Raw genomic sequence first — 10581 nt, forward strand, 5'->3', positions numbered from 1 at the left:
TAGAAAAATGAACTTCATATATGTAGAATCATTAAGCATATCATATAAATAATAGCAACAAAATGTATTTCATGAAAATCATCATAAAGTGAAAAAAGGATTCTTATTTGTACCATTACATCATATTCCATCAATCCAAACAAAGCCTAAAACTCCTCAAAGACTCATCATGATTAAGCATCATCAGCTCGGGTATCTGTCATTTGGACATCTCCGACAACCTCTTGCACATTAACATTGGCTACCTATACTTTCTGGTCGCGGCCTTTTTCTTGGTAAAAGATTGTTTTCTAAAAACTTGTCTGTCATTTGGACATCTCCGGCAACCTCTTGCACTTTCATTCCAGGTGCAGCAAGAAGAGAATCTGTCAAAGTAGATTTTCCTACAAAGTTCAGACACAACAAACGTTATTTTTTCACATAGAAAATAGTTCTCAATCATATCATAAGATGACAAAATGTTAGAATTCACTCAGATAAAAAGCTAATCAGTTGTATAAAAACTGATTCAACACTATTATCATTTGAAAAAGAGAGCCTCTGGTGGACTTAATAGTGATACCTTGTTCAGCTTCATCGAGAACCTTTACCACATTAATTCCAAAAGCAGCAAGAACCTTATATAAATAAGTCGAATTTCCTGCCATTTAAGACAATAATTATTTTCTCACACGGAAAATAGTCCTCTCAATCATAATGTTAGAAATCACTCAGATAAAAAACCTAAATAAAAAACCTAATCAGTTGTATGAAAAATGATTATTATCATTTGCAAAACAAAGAAAGGCGCTTTGACCCGCTATTGATCCGCCCCACTCCGCCGGATAGCGGCCTCGACCCGCTATTGACCCGCTTTACCATAACGCGCGACTCGGTAGCGCTCTGACCCGCTATTCAGAGATTATAATTATTAAAATAAATACATTCACTTTTGGTCCCTTCGTTTTAATATGAGTTAAGTTAATGGAGGAACTAAAAGCAACGATTTTCATAAAAAGCTTACAAAATAAAGACTAACCCTGATTGGATAAAAAGCTTAATTACAGCTAATTGCACAAGTCATAAGCTGTTTCTATAAATCACAGAACTTATTTCAGTATATAGACTCGAATAAGCCTAATCCAAACAGACCCTAAACTTGAAATTGAAAAGGAAACTTCATAAATCATGACAGAAATATGAATTTAATAACAAGAAATTCTGAATCAAACCAGGAGAATGATCAGACTGAATATGAATAGTACGACCCTGATCATCCAAGACTGAAAACGTAAACTGCAAATATAAACACACAAAACAAAATAATATTAATATTCATATTCACATTCACATTCACATTCACTCAATTCAAACAACAACATGGAGTTTAACTTACCGACATGGAGTCTTCCTTATAATCTACACACGAAAAGAGTGTTGTTGAGAACTGAAAATGAAAGATAAGAGATTGTTAAGGATTGAAGAAACAAAAATAACTTGAATACAGAAGAAACTACAAATGAGAGACGAGAACTTACATAAAGCCGAAGGCGGATCTCCACCGACAGACGGAGTAGATGCGGTATGGATGAAAGTGAGAGTGTGATGAGTTTTTATTGTTAGGGTTGCCGCAACGCTAAACACTATCACTACTGCATGGGCCAAGGACAAAATGGGTATGGATTTGTTGCTTGTACACATATAGCCCAATAACACTTATTTTCGGAAATTTTAGCCCACACCCCTACATATATATACCACCCACTCACCACCACCAGCAGCTGCAACAACAATCATGCTCCATGAAATTAAACTAAAAATAATGTGATTAAGCAAATTCAAACCCCACAAACTAGATGTACTAATTAATGTTCGCACCCAAGCAATGTACTTTCACAAATAAAGCTAATAATAACGAAATTAAGCCATATATATTATATAAACAAAACTTGAATTGATCGTTATGAACATAGGTATATTAAGATTCGTAGCACAAATTGAAGAATCATTGATGAACACGGTGATTCAAAGCAGATTAATAAGAAAGATGAAGAAATTGAAAACAGAAAATATAAAATATAAAATATTTATTGACGGCAACGTCGTTTGCGGCGGAAAGGGGGAATTTGTTGTCGGCGGAAGAGGAGGTTGTAAGCGGCAAGTTCGTTGAGGGAATTGGGGAGGACGAAACGGGCGGGAGTGAACGACGACGAGGTGACGGTTGCGAAGGAATCAACGACGAGGCCTAGGAAGGAGACATTGAGAGGTGGTGGTGGGTCCGAGATTTTCGGTTGGATGAGGTTGAAGACAATGAATGAATATATAGTGTGGATAAACCATCATAAAATATGTGTTCCTTTTTAATCTAATGGTCAAGAACAACTTTCCCATAGTGGGAAACTCTTTCCCATTCTCACCCTAAATGCCACCATATTATATATATGGGGTTTGCTAGGATACACCCACTCGATTTTTTTTTTGAAGAAAAAATATATATATATATATATATATATATATATATATATATATATATATATATATATATAACTAAAAAGTTGTTAAATACACCTTAAGGTGAATGTTGCTAAAACACACCTTCTTAAAAAATAAGTGGGTGTATGTTAGCAACTCTTATAGACATTTGCTAGAATACACCCACTTATTTTTTAGAATGTGTGTTTTAGCAAGTTATAACTAAAAAGTAGTTAAATGCACCTTAAGGTGTAGCTTGCTAAAACACTCCCATATAAAAACTAGTGGTGTGTTCTAGCAAATCCCATATATATATATATATATATATATATATATATATATATATATATATATAGAGAGAGAGAGAGAGAGAGAGAGAGAGAGAGAGAGAGAGAGAGAGGGCATTTATTGTGAGAGATGAGAGGGTTAAATAACAACCCTTAGATCAATCTTTATGGTGATATCTAATTTTGATAACAACACCTTAATTTTTACACACCTCCATCCATTCCCCTTCCTCTCACTACCGCGATTCCTCTCCTTCTTCTCTCTCGTGACAACGGTGGTTCTCTCCAACAACAACTTAATTTTTGATTGAAGATTAATCGAAAAACTTGACCCATTAAATTTCAATTCCAATTAATCTTACTATTTCTTCAATAAAAAATTGAAGGTTGATTTACTAGATTATGAATCAAGGTGACCATGAATCAATTCCATTAGTGCGGTGAAACAATTTCGAATTATTTTCAATCAAAAATCTATTCATGAATCAATTTCGGTTTATGCCTCAAGCTTTGATTGTATTTCAATTACCTTAAAAAAAATCTGCATATAACAGAGTCAAAAGATTTGGGAACCGTCACGACGGTGACATCAAAATATCTCTCTTTTTCTTTCTATAAAACTGGTGGAGTTAGATTAGTTTTATCACCTATCCAATTCATAAGATGCAACAATGGGTGTAAGAAGAGAGATTTGTTGCATCCGTGAAAACCGAAATTGGTGAAGATTTGGAGTGAAAGCACTTGGAATGAAGGCACGAGGAAGTTTTTTTTTTTGACAATGAAGGCACCAGGAAGATGAACGGTGAGCGTGTGAATGAGAAAAGGGTGCGGGTGAATTAAAAAAGGAGTATTTTAATCTCGGCCATTTATTTAGATTTAAGGGTTGAGATTAGTTCCTCTCATCTCTCACAATAAGATGTGCTCTTATTTGATGTGTATATATATATATATATATATATGGGGATGTATCAAATGAGAGGAGTGCTTAATGTGAGAGGTGAGAGGAATGAACAATGACCCTTAGATCCAAATGAACTGTTCGCATTAAAAGCTAACTTAAAAAATGCACGTGACTTGTTGTTTTTCCCTTGTTCTACGCGCTTCATCTCATCCATTCTCCTTCCCCGTTCTCTTTCCTCCCTCTCTCTCCCTCTCTCTCTCTCTCTCTCTCTCTCTCTCTCTCTCTCTCTCTCTCTCTCTCTCTTTTCCTCTCTCCAAAAAAAGCTTAAGTTCCGCTCTATGGTTTTTTCATGAACCTCCTACCGATCTGGATTAATCACAACATGCTAATATTTATCTTGTAAATTAATTATAATTGTAATTGTTTTGATAATCTCAATCTTGTAATCTCGGCCTATGCCGCAACTAAAACAAATCAAATGAAATTTCGTTTTTTAAATTAATTTTCTCGTTCTCCCTTAAACCCCGGCGTGGTGGCATACCGGCAACACTATGACGGGTTGAGTGGTCGGGGTTCGTCTTAGGAAAGTGGAGAGTGGTTGGGGTGGCCGTGATTTCTCCATTCTATAAAACAAAACTTCACGGCGGCAAAACAACACGGTGAGCGGCGGTGGTGCGTTCAAGAGGTTCAACTTTTGGAGGTGGAGCTCATTGTTGTTGTTGTTGATCGCAATTGAGAAACACTCCTCTCACCGGCCTAGTAAGCGCGTGGGAGATACAATTAAGAGATCACGTGAAGTTATCAAGGATCTCTTAATCATGCTTGCTTTTTTGATCCAAGGGTCGTTATATAGAGGACATATCATATGAGAATGACTATCTTATATGAGAATGGTGAAAATAATTATCATCCATTAGATCAAAAATAAATGGTTCAAATTAAAGTCTCACATGTGTATCACCCTATTCTATCATTCTCATTATTCCATGCCTCTTTTCATCTTCTCCAGCCACGCCTTCAACAACAACCCTTTCAATTTCCCTCACTTTCTAAAATCACTATTGATTCAAACGGCCAACAAAAAATTGATTCTTTATTCAAGATTAATTAACTTTTCTTTCAAATACAACAAATTGATTATAGCGCCTCAAGAATTGATTCAATAGAAATTCAGATGATTCAATACAAATTGATTCAAACCCCAAATTAATTACGTTCGTATGAACAATGGAAATTCAAATTTTAACAATTTGTTGTTGTCATGAATTTTCCCGATCTTGCGGTGACAAGAATGAGGAAGGTAGACATAGGAAGGTAGACATAGAATTAAGGGTTGAGAGGATTGAAGGTAGAAAAAGGGTTTGGAGAAGATGCAACGTGATTTGGAACATGGGTTGCGAGGTGTTTGGATTTGGAAGAAGAGGCGCACACGTTATAAGAAATGGAGAGGCACACACTTATTTTAATTGTGCTTTTTAATCTTAGCCATTAAAGCTTAATCTAAAGGCCGAAAACTCATTCTCACATTCTCACTTAAAAACACTATTCTCACTAGATATATGTATATATATATATATATATATATGGGATAGGATCAAATGACACCAAGGTGTCAAATTAAATTTTGACACCAAATCCCATCCCTTTATTTTATTTGATCTAAAGGTTTATAATTAGTCACTTAATCCTCACATGACATAAAAATCTCATATTCCCTAAAAAAAAAAAAAAAATCTCATCTTGCCTTCTACGAATAAAAAATCTTAACTTGCCTATTTTATCCTCTAATTTCTCGCTCTTCCGGGTTCATCTCGGCTTGCCTTCATCAATTCAAACCTTTGCCTCTATATAAATTAGAGATTCATAACTTAATGAGAAATACATTTTTTTAGGAGAAGTATAAGTCTTGAATGACTATCGATCAATATAAAAAAATCCTACATATGACAACAATATATAATACAATTTCACAATAAAGTCAATTACAAATGCCTCTTGAAATATTTTCATTGTTGATGATCCTACTGCTTCTTGCTTCAACCCCAATTTCAAGTCCTTATTAGATTAGCGGTAATATATATTCTAAAATAAATAGGAGATGGAATTTTCCCAAGCATATCATGTGCATACTTCGTATGAGAATGTGTACCCTTGATGTATTTGTTTTCTCTGCAAGTTCATGTCATTAATTACTCATTATTAGGATCCCTTTTTTTTAATGAGTCATTAGGAACAATGGAGATTGACGATGACACAAAAGTGGAAATTTTTATAGTCACGTGAGATAATTAAATGAATTATTATAAGCCATTGATCAAATATTAATAAAGGGTTGAGATTTGGTGTCAATATATATATATATATATATATATATATATATATATATATATATATATATATATATATATAGTTAAATAAGTTAAAGATAACAGATGAATATATCATAATACAAAGTGTATCCATTTTTTATGGCTTAATACATGCTTTGGTCCCTTAACTTATTTTTTCTTCCTTCGGTCCCTTAACTTTTAAATGTGTCAATTTGGTCCTTATCTTTTGTTTTCTTCATCGATTTGGTCCACTTTTATTAATTTTAAATCCCTAAAAAAGAAGACCGTTGGATCAAGGAAGTCCATCGTATCTTACCGTGTACCACCAACACCTAAGTATACTGAAATTTAATTTTTAAAAATAATATAAATCCATTTATATTAGGCTTAATGGTGTGTTTAGTCCCCGCAATTAGGCGGCATTTAAAAATTAGTCCCCGTAATCGCTAATCCGGCAATTTGCCCTTGCATTTGTTAATCACTTAAAATTTCATCCTTGGACCGACTTAATGACCGCCACGTCATCAAATTAGCAAAATGGCATGGGAATGGACAAAAATACCCTCATCATCCTTCTTCTTCTTCTTCCTTTGAACAATGTATATGGTGGTGCACTTGTTCATCTTCTTCAATTTTTCCGGAAAAAAACCATGAATCCGAAATTGAGAAAGTTCGGGGGTAGTGATACCTCACCTCCATCCAACCAAAAACCCATCACATTCTCTCTCTCTCATAAGCCGCCAAAAACCAACACGAAGCAATAAATTTAACCCCAAATCGATTCATAAGTACCAACCCCAAATTGAACAATACATATTCATTCATAAATCCAATTCGAATCACTCGATAAACCCATTTTTCATAATTGTTAAACCCATTTTTTATGATAAACTCGAAACGGAAGGAGGAGAAGATGTTTACGTTGATTTCGTGACCAATTCGGACTCCGATGTCCCGATTTCTTCACGCTACCCGACGATGATTCCGTGCTCGGTGGTTCCGATCCGGCTCCCTTTGTTGCGGCGGCGTCTCCTTTGGGGTTGTGAGTTTGGGTGTTCGTAAGCTACAACAATAACAATATAAGAATTTTTAGAGAGGGACAACGAAGGTAAAACAAACCACGGCGAAGATCTCTTTGGTCGTTTTTTTTCCGTAATTAAAAGAAAGATGATGATCGTCGTTTTACAAGAGGTGCCGGGAAAGTTCTTGAGAAATGAAACTCAAAATTTGAACCTCTTGGATCTTCAAATAAATTTGTGGCTTTTGTAGAGGACAATGAGATGATGAGAATGCCGGTTTTAATTTTGGTATGTGATGATTTGAACTGGTTGAAAATTTGGAGAGAAGGTGGTGTTTTGAGGGAGGAAAAGAACGCAGAAGGGGGACAACGAAGAGGGAATGAGAAGAAGATAAAGATAGGGGTAAAGCTGTCATTTCACGTGTGGGTTGACCAATTAACAGCAGCCACGTCATCAAATTAATGACGTGGCAATAATTAACGGGGGTCAAGGGACGAAATTTTAAGTGATTAAGAATTGCAAGGCTAGTTTGCAAGGATTAGCGAATACGGGGATCAATTTTTAAACGACGCCTAATTGCAAGGACCAAACACACCATTAAGCCTTTATATTAATTTAGAAATAAAAATTTGGAAAATTAATTTTTAAAAACAAAAAAAATTCTAAAAAATTTGAAAAAAAATTCAGGAATTTTTTTTTAATCTGGAAAATTAATTTAAATTTTTTTTACAAAAAAAAATTGGAAAATATTTTTCTTTTAAAAATATTTTCTTTTAAATCTGGAAAATATTTTTAGAATTTTTTTGTTTTTAAAAATTAATTTTTCAAAATTTTATTTCTAAATTAATATAAATGGATTTATATTATTTTTAAAAATTAAATTTCGTATACTTAGGTGTTGGTGGTACACGGTAAGATCTCGATGGACTTCCTTGATCCAACGGTCTTCTTTTTTAGGGATTTAAAATTAATAAAATTGGACCAAATCGATGAAGAAAACAAAAGATAAGGACCAAATTGACACATTTAAAAGTTAAGGGACCGAACTGGGAAGAAAAAATAAGTTAAGGGACCAAAGCATGTATTAAGCCCATTTTTTATCAAGGCAATTACACAAGTTTATCCAATGTTTCCAATGTTCAAAAGGTTAGAACAATTATAATTGGTCAATGACCAAGCACATATATAAAGGAGCTAAAGGGCTATGTATTAGTTTAAGAAAATTGGTCGATGAACAACACTAACAAGTCGACAACTTCACACCAGTAATAGTTTTAAGAAAATTGTAAAATTGAATGTAATCATGTGTAGGTGACACTATCAAGCGTAGGTGACACTAGTTCCTTTTAAAAACACAACATGTAGAATATATGTAGAATCATTAAGCATATCAAAACTTGTAAAACTAAAATAAATAATCAAGCAAAAAATGTATTTCATGAAAATCATCATAAAGTGAAAAAAAGGATTCTTATTTGTACCATTACATCATATTCCATCAATCCAAACAAAGCCTAAAACTCCTCAAAGACTCATCATGATTAAGCATCACCAGCTCGGGTATCTGTCATTTGGACATCTCCGACAACCTCTTGCACATTAACATTGGCTACCTATACTTTCTGGTCGCGGCCTTTTTCTTGGTAAAAGATTGTTTTCAAAAACTTGCCTGTCATTTGGACATCTCCGGTAACCTCTTGCACTTTCATTCCAGGTGCAGCAAGAAGAGAATCTGTCGAAGTAGATTTTCCTACAAAGTTCAGACACAACAAACATTATTTTTTTCACACAGAAAATAGTTCTCAATCATTTCATAACATGACAAAATGTTAGAATTCACTCAGATAAAAAAGCTAATCAGTTGTATAAAAAATGATTCAACACTATTATCATTTGAAAAAGAGAGCTTTTGGTGGACTTAATAGTGATACCTTGTTCATCTTCATCAAGAACCTTTACCACATTAATTCCAAAAGCAGCAAGAACCTTATCTAAATAAGTCGAATTTCCTGCCATTTAAGACAATAATTATTTTCTCACATGGAAAATAGTCCTCTCAATCATAATGTTAGAAATCACTCAGATAAAAAACCTAAATAAAAATCCTAATCAGTTGTATGAAAAATGATTATTATCATTTGCAAAACAAAGAAAGGCGCTTTGACCCGCTATTGGTCCGCCCCACTCCGCCGGATAGCGGCCGCGAAACAAGCTATTGACCCGCTTTACCCTAAAGCGCGGCGCGACTCGGTAGCGCTCTGACGCGGTAGGCTTTTTTGCTGCTCCGCGCCGCTATTAACAACAGAGATTATAATTATTAAAATAAATACATTCACTTTTGGTCCCTTCGTTTTAATATGAGTTAAGTTAATGGAGGAACTAAAAGCAACGATTTTCATAAAAAGCTTACAAAATAAAGACTAACCCTGATTGGATAAAAAGCTTAATTACAGCTAATTGCACAAGTCATAAGCTGTTTCTATAAATCACAGAACTTATTTCAGTATATAGACTCGAATAAGCCTAATCCAAACAGACCCTAAACTTGAAATTGAAAAGGAAACTTCATAAATCATGACAGAAATATGAATTTAATAACAAGAAATTCTGAATCAAACCAGGAGAATGATCAGACTGAATATGAATAGTACGACCCTGATCATCCAAGACTGAAAACGTAAACTGCAAATATAAACACACAAAACAAAACAAAATAATATTAATATTCATATTCACATTCACATTCACATTCACATTCACTCAATTCAAACAACAACATGGAGTTTAACTTACCGACATGGAGTCTTCCTTATAATCTACACACGAAAAGAGTGTTGTTGAGAACTGAAAATGAAAGATAAGAGATTGTTAAGGATTGAAGAAACAAAAATAACTTGAATACAGAAGAAACTACAAATGAGAGACGAGAACTTACATAAAGCCGAAGGCGGATCTCCACCGACAGACGGAGTAGATGCGGTATGGATGAAAGTGAGAGTGTGATGGGTTTTTATTGTTAGGGTTGCCGCAACGCTAAACACTATCTGCATGGGCCAAGGACAAAATGGGTATGGATTTGTTGCTTCTACACATATAGCCCAATAACACTTATTTTCGGAAATTTTAGCCCACACCACTACATATATATACCTTCACCCCTACATAGATATATATATATATATATATATATATATATATATATATATATATATATATATATATATATATATATATATATTACCCTCTTATATAAATTAGGCTTAATTATACATTTGGTCCCTTAAATAATTATGAAATTTCGATTTGGTCCCCCAATTAATAAAAGTCTCAAACGGGTCCTCTAAATTACATCTCGTTCGCCACTTAAATCCATTCCGTTAGATTTTAATTAAAAACGTTAACATTCATCTTCCTCCTTCATCAAATTCATCCTCAAACCCAGAAAATTCATCATCTTCATACCAAACCCAGAAAAATTAATATATTTCATTACAAAACTTAAAAAATAAAAACTAAAAAAAAACCCAAAATATACTTTTAATAATTATAAAGAAATCAACGAGAAAATTGGAAAGAAAAGGAAGAAGCGTGTT

General features: G+C 33.9%; 2 long non-coding RNA genes across 2 annotated transcripts; both read right to left on the reverse strand.

Moving 5' to 3' along the window:
- LOC146896702 (uncharacterized) lies at positions 1 to 1565 on the reverse strand. The gene is made up of 5 exons (XR_015023737.1): positions 1518 to 1565; positions 1376 to 1426; positions 1212 to 1275; positions 563 to 640; positions 1 to 383 (listed from the first exon to the last, which is right to left on the reverse strand). It is a non-coding gene; the product is annotated as an uncharacterized LOC146896702 (long non-coding RNA).
- Positions 1566 to 8403: 6838 nt separating this feature from the next.
- LOC146896703 (uncharacterized) lies at positions 8404 to 9971 on the reverse strand. The gene is made up of 5 exons (XR_015023739.1): positions 9924 to 9971; positions 9782 to 9832; positions 9607 to 9670; positions 8920 to 8997; positions 8404 to 8738 (listed from the first exon to the last, which is right to left on the reverse strand). It is a non-coding gene; the product is annotated as an uncharacterized LOC146896703 (long non-coding RNA).
- Between the last annotated feature and the right edge of the window lie 610 nt (positions 9972 to 10581).

This window comes from Medicago sativa, chromosome 8 (genome assembly GCF_051527215.1).
Source record: "Medicago sativa cultivar Bolivia chromosome 8, Bolivia_mono, whole genome shotgun sequence".
Taxonomy (NCBI): Eukaryota; Viridiplantae; Streptophyta; class Magnoliopsida; order Fabales; family Fabaceae; genus Medicago; species Medicago sativa.